Source organism: Pseudopipra pipra, chromosome 4 (genome assembly GCF_036250125.1).
Source record: "Pseudopipra pipra isolate bDixPip1 chromosome 4, bDixPip1.hap1, whole genome shotgun sequence".
Classification (NCBI taxonomy): Eukaryota; Metazoa; Chordata; class Aves; order Passeriformes; family Pipridae; genus Pseudopipra; species Pseudopipra pipra.
The window spans coordinates 10724772-10746693 of record NC_087552.1 but is presented as its reverse complement, the minus strand read 5'-3'; positions in this window follow the sequence as shown (position 1 = coordinate 10746693).

Genomic DNA, 21922 nt, shown 5'->3' with positions numbered 1-21922 from the left:
TCAGGAAGGATATTGAGGTGCTGGAGCAGGTCCAAAGAAGAGCAACAAGGCTGGTGAAGGGACTGGAGCAGAAGTCCTATGAGGCAGCTCTCAGTAAGACAAGAAGATATAGTCTTAAGCTCTGCCAGGGGAGGTTTAGGTTAGATATTAGGAAGAAATTCTTTACAGAGAGCGTAATCAGGCACTGGAATGGGCTGTCCAGGGAGGTGGTGGATTCTCCATCCCTGGAGGTTTTGAAGATGAGACTGGATGTGGCCCTTAGTGCCATGGTCTAGTAACCATGGTGGTGTTGGATCAAGGGTTGGACTTGACCTCAGAGGTCTTTTCCAACCCAGTTGATTTCATGATTCTATGATTCTATGATCTGCTAACTTAGAAAGAGTCACTTTGCAGTTTATTATATTTAGACATTGGTTTATTTGGGGGATCCTACTTCTGCGCAGGCATTCACACCCAGCAAATACCCTGTTATTTGAAGGTTATAGATTTTTCTGGTATCTATCAATTTGGCAAGACAAGGGCTATAGTGACTTACTCCCTCCACTTACTCTCTCCACTTCTCTCTTTCAATGCCCCTTACATGGCTGGTAAAAGCAGAACACATATGATGTTTCTTCTCCCCCCTCTTCTCCCTGCCCCTTGCTCCAGGGTTGTGAGGCAGAAGGAAATGACTTTCAGTGATACTGAGTAAAATCACATGTGGGAGCCATTCAATCATCTCTGTAAAGCCACACAGTGCATAACAGAGTTATTTCTCAGTCTGTAATTCCACTAAACCCAAGTGATTTGAGTGTATGTGTCTGTGAGATTTGGACTTGCATGATAGGCCAAGTAATGAGCTAAATGAATTTTGCAGAGTAAACTGGTATGTGCTCATGAGTCAAATTAAATGTAAAGGGAGTTGGGCATTTCATTAGGGGGACAGAGCATTAGTTCTCAGGAGTGGTGTGTAGCTTGCCTGGCAAATGAATGCCTTTCTGTGTGCTGCTTTAAGAGGCTGCTGGAGAATGAGGGTTGCCATAGCAATACAGAAATATTTTAAACAGCTTATACTTCCTACATAGCTGAATAGAGCGGACTGAGTAGCAGAATCTGCAATCATCATCTTTAGCACTACTAAGTTAATTTTAAATGCATTTATTAAATCTTTTCTTATGTCACGCTGGATACTCTACAGATCCTCAAAGTGCTGCTCCAGTGTACCTATCATCTGGAGCAGCAGCACTCACAGGCAGGCACATTTAAGTGGAGTGATGACAGCTGAGTACCACAACATTAGATGACTCAAACCTTGGTGAAGGACCAACTATGACAGTAAGACAACTGCCAAGTGATGTTGTGTCCATTCGAAAGAGATAAGGACTTTGATTTTGACAGTCCCTTCTACAGCCAGACTCTACTGTAAATTGCATGTTATAGAAGGCTGAAAAAAGCTTCCAAGGAAACTTGCCACTTTCCCTAAAGCACCCACAGTATGACTAAGTTTTTACATTTTTTTTTCCTTGATCCGTTCTGTACCAGTCTTGTGCCACTGTCAACAGCCTGTACTGGATGCTTTCAGAAGCTATAAAGTCAGCAGGGAGATGGTTCTTCCTTCTCTGGCACACCTGTCCAGGAGTCAACCCATCAGGCAAACCGTGTGGTTGATATGTTTATGAGCTGTTCTGTGTTTTGGGGGGCATGGTTTTGGTGTCTGTTTTCATTATCTAGCTGCTTAAGATCAAGAGTCTCTTTTATAGCTCACTTTTAGACCGACAACCTTGACTGGTTTTGTGCTATCCACAAGCTTTGTCTTGCCATTATCTGAATGTTCTGACAGTACATGACTCTGCTGAACACTATGGCTTTCAGAACAGATCCTTGTCGGATTTGTGACAGCAAAAATATTTCATCAGTTGGTAAAACTGAACATTTAACCTGTTTCCTATCTTTTAATGGTGATTAATTCACAAACAAATGCTTTTCTTTTTCCTTTCAATGGAGTAACAGGAATGTGGGTTCTTTTCTAGAGGGTTTGAAACACAAAACTTTCAAACATTTCTTTCAATACTAAATACAGCGTTGATTCCTAGGGAACCTGGATATTTTCTATACCATATTTTTCCAGCGTGGGGAAATAAAGTTGTCTAGTTGCTGGGGATAATAATTTCCCCCCATGACTAAGAGCTGTCACAAGCAGTCTATATCTAGATTTCTCCTACGAGCACATCCAAAACAGGTCTGGCTTTTCTTGGTGCCATGTTCAGCTGTGGCACAGCAGAGCCAAGAAGCTCAAAAGCCTCACAACAAATGCATTGTTCAGAAGTGAGTTTGTTATGAAATCATGCTGTCTTCAGTGCTGACAGAGGCTGGTTTTTTTTTTTTTTGCTGAATACTGTGCAAAGTAATGAATCCAGCTATGGACTTGCAAAGTTACATTATACAGTCACCCAAGGGGGTTCTCCCTGTCCTTGCTGTGCGTACAGAAATGTGCAGTCTAGCAAGTAACTTGTATGTGACTGCATATTTTATCTTTCCTCTCAACACTGTGCTGTCAGAACGTATCTGTCCTGTCGTATGGAGGACCTGTGTTATAACTAAATACCTCTGAATAAGAATATGATGATTAAATTCCGTCCTTTTTTGAGCTTCCATTTTTTATTTTTTTTTTATTAATTGTCTTTATTGCTTTTGTTAGCACATGGTGTCTTACAGGCACTGCCACAACTTTAAGCACAGACAGGCTCAGGGTTAGTTGTATTGCTTTCATTTTCTGTGGTGGCTGTGCTCATTCGTAAGCTGACGTGCTCATATATATCTGGGCCTGATGGTTGTTTTCAAGAGAAATTGAGCTTTTTTTATAAACAACAGCTTTTGCAACATCATCCATAAGCTGTGGTACTTTTCCCCTCATCAATAATCAATAGATCTGCTCTGTATTCTTTTGGGTGTCATCTCTGTTTAACATCACTGTCTTTAAAGGATTTCTAGTTTTTTAATTGTAGTTTTCCTTTGAGATAGTTTTATGACTGATGCATTACAGAAGTTGCATTTTTCTATATGAGCATCTTTGTTTTGATGATCCCCTGAATAGTGATAACACAGAGACTGAGGAGGAAACAAGTTGTCAGCAGATGTGAAATTTTACAGCATGAGTAGATTCAGTTGCCTGTCCTTGTTATACCTCTGGATTGTCAGGAGTGAGATACTACAAAATGACTACAATGAGCTAGACATAGATAAAAAAGATGGGTAAGAAGGAAATACACATTTGTCTCCACTTCTGATTTGAACCAAAAGTCAAGAGACGATTAGCTTTTGCTCCTCATCTTTAGCATTCTGATGCCCTGTCAGCTGTATTTTCTCAAATAAGTAGACAGTGCTTCTACCTCTTCTAATATTCAGAAAAATTTAGTGTAATTGGTGACATTGTCTCAGAAGATTAGGCAGCCAAAGTGCTTTGACTTTCAAAAAGACAGAAATCCTTAGAGATACACACTCACTACAGTATTACTAGATGCCCCTTTTTTTTGCCTTGCTTCCCACATTCCCACTATACACCAAGGTATGTGTCAACAACAAATAATAATATTGTAAGGTCTGATTAGCTTGTCTTGATTCTGCTCCTATTTGAGCTTTCTCCCATTACAGTACTGAGGCATCTTGGAATAGAAAGTATTAATAAATCTCTAGTCACTTCCTGCAAATCCTTCCTTCCCTGCAATGTCCCCAGAAGAATGGCTTGGGGACTAACCAGAGAGCAGCTGAGCTTTACAACATGCAGGAGATGTTCTGAGAAATTTAGTGACATACCCTCCAGAGTGCAACAGCAGAACACAGAAGCACGAGGATGGCTTTAGAAAGTGTCTGTGAACATCTGCTGCTAAGCTAACCCAGATGCTTGGGCCCCAGTGTCAATTATCCGAATTTATGCTATAGTCCAGGCATGTCACACATCCGTTTTGAAAAGGGGCCTTCAGTTCCTAAGTGATGTCAGAGTAATAGTAACTTTATGATCTCAGACTGCTAGCTTTTGCCCAAATCTGGAAGAATCGCTGTGGAAGGATGAATGATGAAACACTATTTTAGAGAGGGAAAGCAACAATATAATTTTTTGGCTTCTACTGTATGAGTTCTGTTTGAAAATTTTTATAAAATAAGATAGCTAGGAACATTTATGTCTTATGTAATTTCTTATAAATCTCCTATTTCTGAAAAGCTGCAAAGCAAATACTGCCACTTGCAAACGTACCCCATTAGAAAGCTTAACTGGAAATTACATGTGTTTTATAAATCTCTGGTTGTTGTTACCCCAGATTAGGGCAGATAATACAATTTTACCTTCTTATTTACGAATTTTTCTGTGAGAACTCAAATTGGAGAGAACCCTTCTAACAACACATTTGGCACAATTCTGAGGAAATGGATACCAGAAAAGCCTCACTGAAAAATTAAAGTATATTCTTTCCCCCCCAGGCACTACCACAAGGGACAAAAACAGGAAGAAAAGAGGGAAAAATGAAATAGCCATGAAATGTGAGGGCCTTCCAAGTGTCAGAGAGGGATCAATTAGGGGCAGGTATTTCTTATATATTTATTTGGTTATTTAATCCAGTGAGCACTAACAGATAAATTTGGCAGTGAAAATATTTTCTGTGGTTGCTTTGTGAGACAGCTGATTGCTTTTTTTTCTTCTGCACAAGTATAAGAGCTCTATCCAGTTAAAGCTTTCACAAAGCACAGGTTGGTAGGAACACACAAAGAATATGGGTGAATAATCAGTGTTTTTGATCACCTCTAATTAAGTAATTATGCCTTTACCAGAAAACAATACTGAGAAAAAATGTGGCAAATGTTATAATGCATACTAATAAAGGAACTAATTTTCTCAGTGAAAATATACAAACCTTGTTAAGAATGTAAACACCTTTTGGTCTTTGAATTCCCATGTTGGGAATATTATTTCTCAGACGATATTTTAACACCACAGCTTTGCTGTAGAGCAAAATGGTAACTTTGGGATAGATAGTCCCTTTTGTTATTATGAGGGAGGGAAAGTAAACTTCCTTAATTTGAGGAGGTGAATGAGTTACCTCCACAGCTCATTTTCCTTTTTAAAATACCACCTCTGAGTAACTGAGTATCCTCATCTGTTTTTTGTTAGGCTTTCTAAGTTGCTGAAGAAGGAGCCTTGGGAGCTGATGTGGGATGTGAAGTGCAGGACTTCATGCAGTTTCCCCATTATTTATATAATGTAAAAGCCAGGATCACTGAAAGAGACTAAATAGATTGTCGCTTGGACCACATGCTACCTGCTAGTAAATTGGCACTCAGCCCCAGAAGGAAAACTATGATGAAGCAAAGCCAAATCATGTCTCCTTTTTAATGCTACCTGGAAAAAGCAGATCTTATCCATTTTCCCTTTTCTTTCTTGGTTTAAGTTTCTGTCTGAAGAATATGAGAATACATCTGAATTTCTTGTCATACTCACCTTACACATCTTGAGATTTATTTTTCATGTATGTAAAAACCCTTATCTGGCCAAAGGTTTCCAGAATAGCCTTCTGGCTTCCCACCAATATGCAAATTATTATACTACCCTTAATATATTGGACAAACCATGCTAATGAATATAAAACTTACTAGGAATTTTTCTAAATGTTTTTTTTTCCTACTTGACCTTTTCTTAAACTCAGATCCTCTTCTTTTCATCCCTTCTGAAAAATAAACATGATGTGGTGAAAAAGAATTTGGTACAAAGTAATTTGATGACATTTTCATCCAGGGTACTAGCTATTTTTAAGACCTGTTATTGCATATTTTACTGTTGCCATCACTTTCCTCTACCTTGAGCTCCACAAGTTGGTCCTGATTATATCTGAAAAGCACACATTGGAAATGTGATCCATCTAGAAAATGAATAAACAAGGGAACGGGAAGCCAAACTTCACAATAACAAATCCACTTTGCTGTGTTTTCTATTAAGGCTTTTCTTGGGTCACGTGGAAAACTTGGACCCTTAATTTGTATTATGGAGCAATGGGATTTGAGTGTGAATCTCCAGTGTCCTTGTATGAATATTTACAAGCTTTGTTACCTGAAAAAGATTGATACATCATGGTACAATCGTCCCCAGCCCTGCCACGGAATCACTACCCCTTTCCAAGAGGGTTGACAAGCTTCACAACTCGATCCTCTTTGCCCTCCCCTTTTAAATAAAAGCTTTGCTGCTCAGAAAAGCTTCTCTTGCACAGGGATTTTTTAAAAACAAAACATATACTGAAGATTTTGTGTTTTCCATATAGTACTGATTTTGTTGGATTTAAGAGTGTCTGAGTTAATGTCATATGCAATAGTGTACTTCCCTGTGCTTATATGTCAATAGGGTGTGACTTTGTAACTTGCTTTTCTATATTGAGAATCCGTGTTTTTCAATACTATTTTTATTATGTAGCTCTTCCTAAAAGACTCCAGACAGAAAAGTTACTGTCTCTGGAGCTCCCAATTCAAGTTACGTTGTAAGTCAATGCAGTTGCTTTTTCAACAGAGTGGTCTCAGAGGGTTTAGGATTAGTAAGGAAAGTAGGAAGGGGGGAATAAGAGAGGACAAGGGTGGCAACCTGTTGTCTCTCTGGAGGATGCGTTAAGAGGAAAGCCTGTTCTGCAGGCTTGGCATATTGAAGCTTTGTATCATGGGAGAGTAGCTCCCCTTTATAAATCACTGTGATGATAAGAAAAACACACATCCTGTTCATCAATCCAAGGAAGAAAAGCCTACATTTGTTTTTCTTCCATGAGTATCTTTCCAGACACATATTCTCTGGCTACATAACAACTTGAAATGGACCCCAACTACTCTCTGTGTTCAAGCATTTCAAACTCTTGGTATTTGAGTTCAGAAAACAGTAACTGAAACACAAATAATTCTTTCTCAGAGGTTAAAAAGGGACGAAAGGCAAAAGAAGTGTGTTCAAACTCCTACATGCAGAAGCCAGAGCGGTCATTATCCCCCACTGGTGGGTGATGCTTTCAGGACCAGGTTCCTTGAGAACCACCATTACAGAGACATAAGAAGAGAGGAGGAAATGTTCTGGAGGCTCATTATCACAAAGCAAGCACAAATATGAGGCTCCTTTACTTTATTTCAAGTCCATATTTTTTACTGTGACGACACTTTTAGAAATGAAAATTAAAGTTATGAGCCCACATCCCTAGAACATCAGATAGGCTGTAATGCAAAGAGGAAACTATCACACATTTAGCACTTCCCCATGCCCCCTTCTCTAAGATGGAAATTTTTATGACTTTTTCAGCCATCTAGCCTCTACTAGCACTTTAGGCCTCTGGTATGAAGCAAACCCACAGGATCATACGCGATGCTTTTAAACCGCTGACAAATTGCCTCGGGACACAAGGATACAGCACAGTGCTGAGGGGTTGGTACAATACTGTCCTGTCAGGTTGCACCACTAGTTCCTGCTTCAGCTTTAACTTCCTAAATAATTTTCAGTATGGTATTTTGTGCTAATAAAAGCCTGAATCCACAAGAGTGTGCTAAGGCCAGATCCTCCCTAGTGAGAAAAGTTCTGCACCGAAGTGTCCCTGAGGTAATTTGGTTTACTATTCTCTTAAATTCACAGAGGTATGAAGAGTCTTTTTTTTTTTTTTTTCTCCTTAAGAGATCAGGCATTCAGAGGTAAATGCTCTCCTTCTGGTTCTGTGAAGAGCTTTTACATTTCAGTGGTCATACCATTGTAATGAGTGAAACCAACAGACCATCTGGTCCTCTATTTGATCTCTGGTAATGGCCAGTACCAGATGCTTCAGAGGACAGAATAGCAGAATCCACAGGCAAATAACCAGCCAACAAGAGGAGGTTTTTTTCAGCTCCTGTCAATTAGTGGCTCATTTATGCCTTATAAAGTGAGCATTTTTTATTTCTTGTACTTTTTGTTATCCAATAATCTTAGTTTTTAAATTGTTCAGTACTACTTTGGTCTTGGATTCTGGAAATACTGATGGTGGAAATACATTTCTTATCCTCTGCCACCTTTTTCAGAAATTTGTTTCACTTTTACACTTGACAATAGAGATAGTCACAAGATTTTATGTTTTGTGATATAAAGGCAATAGATATTGCAGACAAGTTAGCAGAAATAAATGAATTCATTTTTTGTTCCAGTGACCATCCTGCTCTTCAGCTTAGACTTTGTGTTTCACCCTAACTCTGTGGGAATTTGGTTTCATACTGATTAGAGTAGAAACTGGAACAAATCTTAATAAATACTACAGCTGAATTTACAAGAGGCCACTGCTTGAGCTGGCCTTGCTTTGATGTGGGCCAGACATAATAATATTGAATCCTAATTTATAATTCAGGATTATTGAGTCTAATTAGTACCTCAGATCCCAAAGGCTTTGTTGATCTCGTCTGTGTCTAGCTGCATGCTTATACAACCTTTACCACCTTTATTAGTACCTCTTGGAGGTATTGCTATACAAACTGCTTAATAATAATTTCTAGTTTGCAGTGTTATGCATTAGTAAATAACATCAAGCACAAAGTGGGTTTATTTCAGACTTCTACTTCCAAATAATGTGTTACAATGTACTGTTGTTGTCTAGGCACTGGGGTGTTCTCAGTCAGTAACGGTAGGTATATTTTAATTTGTTATTTTTGGTTTTTAATTGTATCCCCAATCCTTTGTTTTCCCTTTCATGCCAGAATAGTGAACATTTCTGTCTTGTAAGATGAAATTTGATACACTGATTGCCTCAGATCTGAAAGATTGAACCAGAACTTTAGGCCTGACTCTCTGTATTACGCGCATGTGATGGAGAGTCAGAACTGTGCAATCAACCAACCAAAGGGATATTCCCTGCCATATGACATCATGATCAGCAATAATAGCTGGGAGAAAGAAGGAAGGGGGGTATGTTTGGAGTTGTGGAGTCTGTCTTCCAAGTAACCTTTATGGCAATGAACTTACGGCTGAACACCAGCCTGGTGATGGAAAGTACTGAATGAATTCCTTATTTTGCTTTGATTTTGCGTATAACCTTTCTTTTCTCTGCTGAATTTTCTTTATCTCAACCCAGGAGTTTCTTCCCATTTGCCATTCCCATTCCTCTCCCCCATCCCACCACAGGAGAGTGAGTGGCTGTGTGGGGCTTAGCTTCCTTCTGGGGTTACCCCAACAAATGCTTAAAAACTCAAAGATCCTTTCAAAACAGCTACTGACTTCCTAGGATTACCTTTGAAAAATTACTCGGACTCCCATATTCCAGAGGTCTCTCAGAGTCTACTTATTTCTCAGATGTCTTGGTCTGCTTTTTCCTACCTTTGCTGTGCTTTATGATTTTCTCTATTCGTTTGGCTCCTCAAAAACCGATCTAACGGTGAAAAGGATGGTGTTTTTTAAAAAAAGGTTATCTAAGAAAGAAAGGTTCACAAATCAGATCTGCTGTCTAGCCAGAAAAGGACTGCAAAGAATTATTTAATATATGGGAAGAGCATGCAGCAGAACATGATTTCACTTACAGTGCATAGAACCAGTACATTTATGACAAATTTGCTTTGCGGCTACTTCAGGGAACACAATATAAAAAATAATCATATGCAAAGAATGAGAAATAGTGGAAAAGGCATTACTGAATATTAACTGCAATTTCACGAAGTGTCATTTTGTCAAGTATGTAGGAAAGCTATCGAAGTCAAAGAGCTGTGAAGTCTCACTGCTGCTTCATGGCAGAGACACAATTGATTTGGCTTCACACAGAACCACGTGTGTCAATAGATCAAAAATTCATGCACTCCCCAGAAAATCCTCATCAGCCTTTTGGACAGGCTTAATGTGCAATGTGCTGTATTGGTATGGATGCAGATTTAGCAGGTTTGAGAGGCTTGTTGTGTACAAGTGTAGATACAGATTGGTTCCTAGATAATTAAACATGCAATTGCTGCCTCTGATAGATGAATTATAAGGTGGTATCTAGGTACTGTTCTTTTAAGTGCTGCATAACATGTGCATTTCAGTGTGTCTGTCATCTGTTAAAATTCATCCAAATTACACTGAAATGCTAAGGAAATCAGTTATTTTCCTGTTTGTTAAAGGCAAAGTTACCCTTGTTTTCAGCTCAGCTTGGTGAAAATGTATCAACAACTTTTACAAATCACTGCAAGTAGTAGAGGGGAGGGGAAGAAATGAGTAAAAAATAATCTCTTTCCAGAGTGAATATTTACTGTGGCATGAAAAGACAATTGATTCTCACCATGATTAACTTCAAGGAATCCTCAGACGGTAAAAAAGCCAATGACAAATTGGCACAGGGAAGGGATGAATGAAAGGAATAGGTTTTCAATATATGCATAATCTAAAGCATGGCCGCAAGTCACCAGATGGCTCAAGGGATTAGCAATGCTGTATAGTCTTTTCACCTTCCTCTGTCTCCTCCCCTTCAAGAAACAGGTTCAAATGTTCAAGTAAGTAACATAAGCATCCAGACAGATACAGCTTAAATGGTCTTTATTTACAGCAGGCAGTGTGATAAAAGTGGCCAATACCCGATAGCGTTACCTCTGTGAGAGGAATTATGTGCTGGAAATCTGTGAGTATTTCTGTGTCATGGAAAAGAAATGCTTTCATTGGAGTTAAATTGAAATCTTCCCTTTGAAATGTTTTGGTTTGTTATCAGGCCCTTTCAAAAACTTCGTTATGTTCATATTTGATTTGTAAAGTTTGAAAAAAACCCACCATTCTGAAATAAAAGCAGCGCAATTTAAAACCTGTTACAAATCCCACGATTGTTTGCTCCAATTGGGAGGGAAGGATCAGATGTAAACCATAAATCTGTGAACACACAGAGGGGATCTGACTCTGATTCTTAATTTTCAGCATACAGAATGTTCTGTCAGAGATGTTTTGATGAATTTTGCTTCTGGTCATATCATTTTCTTAGGGGAACACATGCACATACCATAAAAGTATGATCATGACTGTTAGTAAGTGAAAATCCTTTAGGAAATCTTAGTAGACTACACACTACTTAACGCAAATTTTTATTTAAGCCATCATATGAGAAATTGTAGGGTAAAAGCTTTTGAGGAGTTATCTTTTCCTCTGTATCTGTAGATAAATAAAGTTCTTTAATCCTTGTCACGAGAACTAGAGGCAATATTTAAACAGCACAAAAATCAATAACCAAAACCATTGATCGTATTCTACATGTAATTTAACAGTACTGATTAAAGTAAAAACAAAAACAAGAAACCAACCAACCAACAAAAAAAAACAAATAAAAGGGGGGGAAAGTATGGCAAAAAGCCACTGAGGTTTGTGTATAAATGTAATCCAGAATATTGTACCATTTTTTCTTATATGGCAGTCCTTTAATTTTAAAAATATATGTCTATCTTGAATTTTCAGCTGGTCATACTCTGTTAACTTTTAGCTGCAGACATAAATTAGTCTCTTTTCTTCAAGAGGAGTAACACTTTAACCCCTGCAAGGTAAATACAGAAGAAAAAAAAAAGCTAGTTGAGTTTAATGACCTGATTTTGTGCTCTTCAGCTTTGGTACAACTCTACTTTTCTCCTTTTGCTCAGTGACTTGCCTTCTGATGCCTACTTTTGCAGGCAGCTGAAGTATAGTGCATGATTTATACTTCAGATGTTAAAATAATTATTTTCTTAAATGTGCAGGCAAGTTCTTGGTGTTATATCAAAGTTTCTTTCACAAATCTTGACCTTTCAAGGTAATATATTGGCCCCACTGACATTACTGGCCAGGCTTTTTTGAACTTGAGCAGAGGGCCATGTTCCTCTCAAGGATGCTGTTTTGGTAAAGCTGTAATGCTCCTAGGGAGCTCCTGTATTCAGATTAGATTCATACTGCCTGTGATTTCACTGGGTATGGTTTTTTTTTCCTCTAGTACATGCTGGTTTTCTCCTGAGTGCTACCTCTCAAATAACAGTACTTATTCACCAGCTGTGCTGTGATATTTGGTTACAACATTACGTGTGAAGGACAAAGTTTGGGCTGTAGATCTATACTGACTGTATTGTGACAAACTAATACAGTTCAATTTATGTCTTAGAGCCATTCGTTGACCTCTTTCCTTTTCTCCAATGATGTAGGTGGTGTGACTGCAGATTATTGAGCAGGCAAACATTAGTTTGAAATAGTCACAGACAGGCAAATCTCTAAAACCCTAGGACCCTTTGGCAGTCCCTCCTTACTTAATCACAGCACTCATTCTCTAGAGTCAAGGTCCTTCTCTTTTCTTGTACTATATAGGAACACGGAGGACAAGAAAGGGGATTTCTCTGTCCTTTGCTCATTTATATTTAGGCCATCCTATTTATATTAAACAAAAGCAGAGAACACAAGAATGCTCAACTTGAGCAACAGTCCCTGGTTTTGCCAGGACCTTTTCATAAAAAAGTGCTTTGTGTATAAAGAAATCATTAGATTAAATGTCTTCATGGAAGAGAAGTTCAAAACAATGTGACAGCCATCACTGAGCTAGTTCAATACTGAACAGGCAAATTTTTGCTCAGATTCTCTTACTTATAAGGTCTTACCATAATCACAACAACTAATGAACCTAGAAGAAAAACATTAGGAAAATAAATAACATAGTGGAAGCCAATCTTGAATACAGTTTGGCTTCTGGAAGAGGGAACGTCAGACTGAACTGAATGTTCAACAAGGTCTGCACAGCAAATCACCAAGCACTACACAAGTTTACAGGAAGTCACCTCAGAATAGGAGTTCACATTTCAGTAATCTTCTTGCTGAGACTCTTCTTCAGGTTTTCACGTTTTGTCTCTATCTCATTTTCTGTCATTTAATACTTTATAAGTAGCAGACTATCCTGTTTTCTCGTTAACAACTTCTCTTTGTAATCTCCCTTGTAACTTGCTGGATTTTTTTCTGTATTATATATACAATATATTGTGATACCATCCTGTCAACTACAGCAGGAATTTCACTACACTTGCAGACTTAGCAGTTCTACGGTACAATTACTGTGATGTTTTTGGCAGACATATGAGCCTGCATTTCTTATTTGGGCAAAACTTCTGTAAGTTCATGAGTTAATCAACGGAGACAAATCTTGCTGACATTGCATGCACCAAGTTTGCTTTATGTTTATATATTGCTTCATGAAACTTGATCACGCACTGGTATGCTGAGAGTGGTCAACCATAGGCCTGGGGGACTTTTAGCATCTCCTGCTTTCCCTGGTTATCATGGGCTTCTTCTGATTCTCTGAAGGACATGCATCATTTTACTGTCAGCTAAAGTTTCAACTCAAATAAAAATGTGGGGTTGTTCTGTTGATCTTCCACCATAAATATGGTTTCCATGAAATATCTGCTATATAAAGTGATCCTCAGTCTAAAAGCTGCAGAACTGATATCTCAACAGATTGAAATTTACTGTAGCCACAGTATTTCTACACAAACTCTTTATTTAAGGGCAGAATTTAAAGCTATGGACTCTAAACAAGGATGACAAAATATAAGAAAAAATGCTTTTTGGTAAAGTGTACTTTCTATTCCTTCTCTGAGTGCTGTATTGTTTAAAAATAATTGAGGCATAGAATTGTTTTTAGGGGAAAAAACTCCTTAAAAATCTGTATAACTAAAAGACTGAGTGCAAAATTCATCCCCCCAAGTTCAGTGTCAATATCCTCTGTGCTAGACTTATTTTCAGACTGGGGAGTTTGGGACAATTTTACAGTTGTTCTCAGATCACAGTAAAATCCAAACCAGACTATAGAAATGTGCACACGTTATTGTTAGTCTGTCTTTCAGCTCTGGCCTCATAAAATAAATCTGAAACTGCAGATTTCCAGCAGCAAAGCTTTCAGACCACTCACCATTCAGGGCCATGTGAGATGAAATGGAAGTGGGAGGACCACCCCTTTCAGAGGTGGGTGCAGGCCGTGTAAACAGATGTGGCTGGGCTGAATGGGGAGCCTGAATGGCGGCATTGTTCCCTGCCTTCCCGGGCTCCCTCCCTCCCTCCCAGCAGGGACCCGGCACAAGTCCCACTCGCAAGATGAGAGCTTAAACTCTGCCTGTTACAATTCAAGAAACCCGACTGCACTGAAGTTTTAAGTCTATCAAATATCACGAACGCTCGTTCACCTCCCCAGAGCCGTTCCAGAGGCATTCCTAAACAGTTTGCAAGAATTTTTTTTTTTCCCAATGTATGGCAGAATTAATTTAAAAAAGACACCATCAAAGATTTTTCCAGTGGAACTTTTACATTTCTGAATACGTTTTAGTATATTTTTGAAACAGTTGTCTGTTGCATATGATGAACCTATAAACTGTATCTCTAATATATACATATATATATAATGTTGTTCAATAGCTTTACATTAAGTGCATTCCAAGAAGGAAGACTCAAGAGATACTATAAACATATATTATACAATTATATATGTTAAAGTAAAATCTTCTAAACTTCTAAACTGATTGTAGGACGCAACTCAACAATGTTGATAGAAGTTAATCTTGAAACATCCATCCCATGGCTGAGTTGCTATACACGTGTTCGTGGATTTATTTCATGGGGGGCTGTTATTGTGGAATATGTGTAAAGGTCACATATACCAGCATGTGAAAGCTTGCCCAGGTTCTTTTAAATAACCCCAGGGATACAGAGTTTTGTGATTTCTGAGGCCTTTGTAGGGAAGAGGCAGAAATAGAAACACAATTCTAAGTTTAAATAGTGCTTTGTTTTGCAGAGATAAAGCAGCATCATTTTTCCCAGTTAAGTTCAGTAATTGAAGCTATTAATGAAATAAATGAAACTTATAAACTTTAGTTATTAATGAAATATTTAAGTTCAGTAACTTGTTATTCATTAAACTGTTGTATTTTGCTGCACAAGACTGGTGGCTTTTCCTCCCTCCTCGTATTGACAAAAGTTTGTAATCAATGTATTTCAGATGTGTAAATTCTATCATTGTGTCAACTTTGTGTGTGAAGGTTGTGATGCATTTTGTAGGCATTTCTGTGGACTGAAGCATGCCAAGCATCACCAAGACAGAAAATGAGAAAAAAAAAAAAAACCAGAAGGAAGAGGGGGGCAAAGGAATGCACACTAAGTGCCAGTTTGCATTTCTTCCATAGTCAAAAACTAAGTGTAGTTCTTCTGTTACAGCTCAATGTGCACGCATAATCGTAGGTCTAGTTAATTTTGTGATCCCAAAATCCTTTGTTTGTATCAACAGCAGCTTGAGAAAGCAAAATAAACTCAACAGTGTGCTTTAAACAGTATTTCAGGGTCACTGTGCCAGTGTTCAATTTGCAGTTCTGCTGTAAATCTGCCACCATAGGCAAGGTACAGAAGTGTGCACAATCCCTTTCTTGCGGGGGATAGGACTTGCTTATTTATTCTTCAGCACACTATTAAAGTCTGGTTTGTTGTGATTTTTTTTTTCTTTCAACATGATTCTATCTCAAAAATAGTGATAGGGAGTAAATAAGGTGGCCTGATTGAATTTCTTATTCTGCCACACACTCTGACTTTGTGTCTCATGTCATTAACAGATCTAATAGGATTTTGGCATGAAACCAAAGAGGGGGAGGGAGGAAGGGATGAGCTGCAGAGAGATCTGGTGCCTTTCTCAACTCAAAAGCAATGTCAGGCCTATCAGCCTTCTCTTTAGTCCTCCCTGACAGAGCTGGAGGCATTTCTCTATACATGAGCGTGTCTCATGCATTCATGAGGCTTTTTGACACCACAGCCTCTTTTGTTACGAGCTGGATCACGGCTCTGCCCTTCTCCCAGCTGCCATATGGTGCAGTGGAAAGAGGCTTTCAAAGGGAGAGCGGGACTGAGGAACTGAGGCAGAGAGAAGAAAGAAATGGAACGGCGGCACAAGAAATTGATTTATTTGCAGAGTGAAGGGGGCAAGTGACTGCGACTGGTGGAGAGAGGGGGGGATGCCTTGCAATATGAAACTGTCTCCGGAGCAGGCGAGCAGGCTGTTGAGATGACAGCCATGTCGTGCTTGTTCTCCAGGCACCAGGCTTGAAAATAAGCATACACATTTTTGTTATCTTAGTAGTTTTAGCTGAGAAAGACTTATAGCCCCAGTGCCTCAACACAGCACCTCGACCGCTTTACTCCGGCTAAGATTTCACATTTCTCTGAGAACAAAATCTCTCTGCCCTACCATGTGTGCATAATTGTCAAGATTTAGTCTGACAATGTTAGAAGTTTCCAAAAAAAATCTCTTTCCGCCATGAAGTTTGGAGAAGGACTGTTTAAAGGAAAACATCAGATGATAAATGCTCTCTTCAATGAGTGCAAATCCACTAAAATCGATTGAGTTTGTTTAGACTTACAGGTCATTACCTTGTTTTACCAAGGTGACTTACTTTGTTAAAAAAGAATATTAAAACTGACTCAAATTTACTTTGTGTTATTTTTCCTGTCTTATACGTCATTCAGCTTCAAAAAGAAGTCTGTTTTACACCTGAGTGCAGTCACTCTGATTTGCAGATTTGGTGACAAAATATTTCAACTTGTAAAACGAAAATAATAAGTGTATGTATGGGTCTTAATAAAAAGAACTTCTTTTAAGGTTACTTACATCTTGTGGCAAATTGGACTCCGATTTTGACGTCAGTATGGATCAGAAAAATATGTGTAAGGACACATTTCTCGAAGTTTAGGAAAAATTCTGATAAAACTGATTGGAATTGAAGTTCTTATTCACAGCAGAATCATTAAATCTGTGTGATTATTTTCATACCTCTGTGGGACTGAACTAAATTATGCGGAATGTATAGGACGGGAATCAATATCATTACTTGGAAATTTTGAAATGTTTTGTTCTAAATTAATTTAGTGTCATTTTTTGTCCCCGGAGTGCTTCAAGAGAGTTATGGGAATTGTAGTTCAAGAGACATGTGAGGGGACTGTAGAGATCAAAGACCTAGACCATTTCCACTGGAAGGGAGGATACATGGACAGAAGAGGCAATGAGAGGGATATAGTACAAGTTTTAAAAATCGTGCTTGGCACAGTAGCTAAGGAATCATTATTCACTATTTCTCAATGAAATGACTGGAAGACACCCAATACCAGTTTAAAATAAAAGTTCTTAAATGAATCAAGGAAGCCCTTTCTTCTCACTATGCATAATTAAGTTGAAGCTTTCATTGCTACAGTAAATTCTGAAGGCAAAAAATATAGATGGGTTTAAACAGATTGAAATATTCATTTGAAGAAGGATGAAGTTGATATTGCAGTACTTTAGATGTAATCTGTAGCTCAGGAAGTCCCAGAAATGACACAGTTTGGGAAACTAGGACAACATGTTGGAAGAAGCAATTAATTTCTAATTTTCTTCTTACCTCTTCTACTGACCACCGCAAAAGCAGAAATGTATATGAAATTTCATTTTATCTGTCCCAGTATAATTATTCTTTTGTTCTTATAAAGTATTTATCACTTCCAGTAAGCTGGTCTCTCTCCATACTCCATTTATCCAGTCAGGTACCATTCATATCTTTAAATCCGTAGTTAATTTTTGAGGTTTAACTGAAGGGAAGATATTGAAACATTTGGGAGACATATCAGACAAGGAAAGCTAGCTCTGCTTCCCATAAGACAGGACGGGAAGCTCAAGTGATAACTGAAAGTGATTCAAACCAAAACGCTACTTTTCTGAAAAATCAAATGCTTGCCTTGGATTTGACCCAAAATTATGCTTAAAACTGACAAATTTGTTTTTAATAATAATAATAAAAAAGAAATTGCAGGTTTTATTAAACAAAAATCTGTTATATAACATTTGGGGTTTTCATTTTCCAAATTGTGCTGGTTAGGTTCATTTACTGACTATTGCAAATGACTCTCTCTAGAAACCCAAAAAAGTAACCAGGGTTACCAATCATCTAAAGATGATTCTCACACCTCACTCCTGAAACAGCATTCAATATGTTTGGCTTGTTTCAACCTGGAGGTAGATCTTCTCTGCCAAGATTTAGGACCATAAGGTAAAACTAACAAAAGAGGAAGTTGTTGAAGAAAGTGTTGGAGGCAAAGCCCTTGGAAGATCCAGAAGCAGCAGAGCCAGATCCATTGCAGAGGAGCCAGATGGCTGTAAGGGCTGAGGGCTTCTGCTATCAGTTCTCACCTGAACAAGAGCTTTTCTCCCCACAGGTACTTTTCTGGGCCCTCAGTTAAAGCTGTCACACTGGAAGCTGATGTGACCACTCTGTGGTTTCCATTTTATCCAGGAGAAGATCCAGTCCCTTTCAGACACACCCAGCACATGCTGTATGTGGTCGAATGACAGTGTTACTCCCTGCCTGAGGGATGAACAAAGAAAGGTGATTTGCTGAAGCATTGGGGGTTGATGTGGTAGGATCTTGCCACGCAAGCAGTGCCTGGTGATGCACAGGCCCAGCTGTCCATCTTCTCATCCCTCTGTGTCCCTGTCTTTGAGCATCCTCAACCTGCAGCAGTGCGAGAAAGGAAGGTCACTTTTAAAGTGTCCCGTACTGCTCAGCAGAGCTGTTGGGACAGATCACACAGGTATACTGAAACCCTGTAATAGTGTAGTGAAAGAGGATTGTCCTCTCACACTATTCTCTGATCAGAGGAGATGGAGAAATGCCAGCCTGAATTCCATTGGCTTGGATTCAGCAATGCCTTTGACTAAGAGTCAGTCAGCAAAGCTTGTTTTAAGTTAATGATTGTGCTACACGCAGTCCTCATGGAGAACATGTGCAAGGGATCATGTTTCCCTTTCATGCGTATGTCAGCCCTTGAGAAAAGGAGAATGAGATGAATAAAACCACTTGATCAAGATTATTTCTGAGAATTTTCCACTGAGTCATCCAAGTTTCATATCTTTCAGAATTCAAATGATCTGTATAATTGTAGTTTCCCTTCTGCAAATAAATACACACACAAATGAGCAAAGGAAAGGAAAATGATATTTTTGTGAGTTAGTGGCAGTCACAAAAGAACTATTGTTACTTGTCATTGCATTTTTTTCTCTTTATTTGTCCTCACTAGAAATAATATATATTGTCAAGTGAAAACGCACTGCAATTGTTAATCATCTTAAAAAATGCTGCTATTTTTTGAAAAGAGAAAAGCAGTATTTGGGCTAAATTCTAACTCTGCATTATAAATCAGTGTTAATCACAAGCATATTAATTTGATATTCTCCTTCTAGCATATTTATTCAATATTCTCCTTCTCTAACTATTTTTACAATAGCAAGAGAACACAGTAGCAAGAGAAGTTTACACAAAAGAACAGAGAAGTGATTTTTTTTCTTCCTATCTTCTATTATTACTATTGTAATTGTTTCTACTAATATTTTCACTTAAGAAAATAATTATTCCCTACTGGGCCAGATCAGTGGCCTATCTTTGTCAGGACTATTTCATAGGAGTGCTGTAGTGAAAAACACTCTCAGCAGTCCAGTCCCTTTGGCCCCTTGACATCCAGAACTGTGGTACTAGCTGTTTTAGGATGAGGCAGGCATGTATCGGTTTTTAGTCCATTTGATGGCCTGTTGGCCATGAGTTTATCTAATCCTTAACCTGTGGATACCTTTAGACAGGAAATTGGAAATATAAGTAACTAATGTGAAAGACTGCATTCTTACAATGTTTTACAATGCAAAGGATGTGGTTTATTAAAATACACCATTTAAAGAATTTTAAATTTTTTTTAGGGAATCACAGAATTTGACCAAATATCTCTTGATTTCCACATAAGATTTATACAGAGTAGTGTAATTTGCAATAATCAGACAGATTTGTTGTTTCAAAATGTAACATGTATGGCTATGAGTTCAATCCTCTCATGAATGTCAAGTGTGATAAAACAAACCAAAAATGAAGTGTTCATAAGTTGGATTGGAGAGAGTCTGAGTACTTAGTACCTTGCTATATTCTAAGTAAACTGCTTATGCAATATATGGTCAAGAACTTTGACCCAAAAGTGAAGTGAAATGTTTTTAATAAGATCAAGCAAATTATTTAACAGGTTGATTTTCATAAGTCCTGGGTCTCAAGTATAGATCAGAAGAGCGAAAGCAAATTACAGTTCCTTTTAGCAGATCTCTTTGTTCCTAAAATTAGTTTCCTGATATTCTGTTTGGGTTACCTGGTAAAGCTTCCTTATTCTTATAGGAAGAAAGAAGCAAAGAAGGGGCTAGGAATTTGGTGCTTCAAAGATAGGTAAAACACATTAATGCAAAAAACATTTCAGCAGTCCCACAATATTTCCAGTATGGCTTGCTTGTGAATCAGTATTGCACAGCTATAATAATTGTATTGCATGTGGGTAGTTTTGCCCAGTTTAAAAAAACGGATGCTAAAGCATCAAAAATATCTTGTTTCAGGTACCACAGCTACAGAGAGTCCCTGAGGCCATGTGATCTGGACTAGTACTTATCTCTGCACAAGGATTTGACATCCATCTTGATTTTCTCTGAATACAGAGTTTTAGAAAATCATCTGATAGGACATTAGACAAGAATTGCTCTACTCAGGCATCTCAGCACATGATTCTGAGTAGCACAGAAGTGCCAAACCGCATTTGATTTCAGTTGTTGTTATTCATATATGGTTTTGACAATGAAGGCATTATTAGATCAGATTTATTCAAGTATCATAATTAAGCACCTCATCACTTTACAGAAATTATGTCCTGTCAACAACTGTGATGACGGTAAGATGTACAGGATATCTGTAGAAAGATATGCATATTTTATGTTTAAACATAATTTGATATACTTAGAGCCTGTGATAATAAGTGTTTTGCTTTTATCAGGGTAAGTTAACTGACACCACTCATTGTACCTTGACAGTCTTGCAGCCTCCAGGTTGGACCTGCTACAGTTTGGACCTGGAATTGTTCTTGAATCTTGCCTGGCATAAGAGGATTTTTGGAGGAAGGTTTCTTGTTGATGACACTCACATGAAACAGCTATTCAGAAAGGACTAGGCAGCTTCTATTTTATCAGAGAAACCTTTGAAAACTATGACTAACGCTACTGAAAACTTACATTTGAAATACATAACAAAGTTGCAAATTGGTTTTACATTGCATGGAAGATTTTATGGAGCACTTAATGTAACACCTATTGCCACATATTCTCCTCTTCATTTTAGCTGCATTAATTCAGCAAGACTGAAGTAAATAGCTCAGATACTGTCTAGTTAAACTAATACAGTAAACTCCTGGAAGAGCAATATGCCACCACTTGACAGTAGCTAATCATGTGGATTTCAGGGAAACATCCTTTTCATTTCACACCCAAAATTTCCAATAGCAAGATGTAGTCAACTGATATAGCAGGTATAGCAGAAAATGCTTGAACTGGCATTGTTAAGAAATTATGCTTGTAAATGCTGATTATCACAGATCACACAGAATATTCTGAGTTAGAAGGGACCCACAAGGATCATTGAGTCCAACTTTTAAGTGAATAGCCCTTATAGGGATTGAATCTGAAACGTTATTGGCATCACGTTCTAACCAACTGAGCTAATATCTACTTTCCAATTAAAACAAATTTTAAAATTTTAAATATAATTAATTTGTATTAATAATTAAATAGATCAATAGAAATTAAACTGAGTGCTTAAAAGAATCTTAGAGATTCTTTCAGCTCATGAGGGAAATAAAACATTCTAATGCAAAAATTGTTGTTCTTGAGTTAGGGCATTATCAGAACTGAGTAATATAGGTAATGCTTGGTGTCGAAGTAGAAGAAATCAGTAGAAATCATGGTGCTCAAAAAGTGTTTAATGTTCACTCATTCTTAAAAATAAATTTTCTCTCTTTTAAAGACACTATTTAGAACTGGCATTGTGATGGGACAGTTCTTGACAATCACTTTAAATCAAATATATCTCATACCATATAAAGAAAGCAGAACAA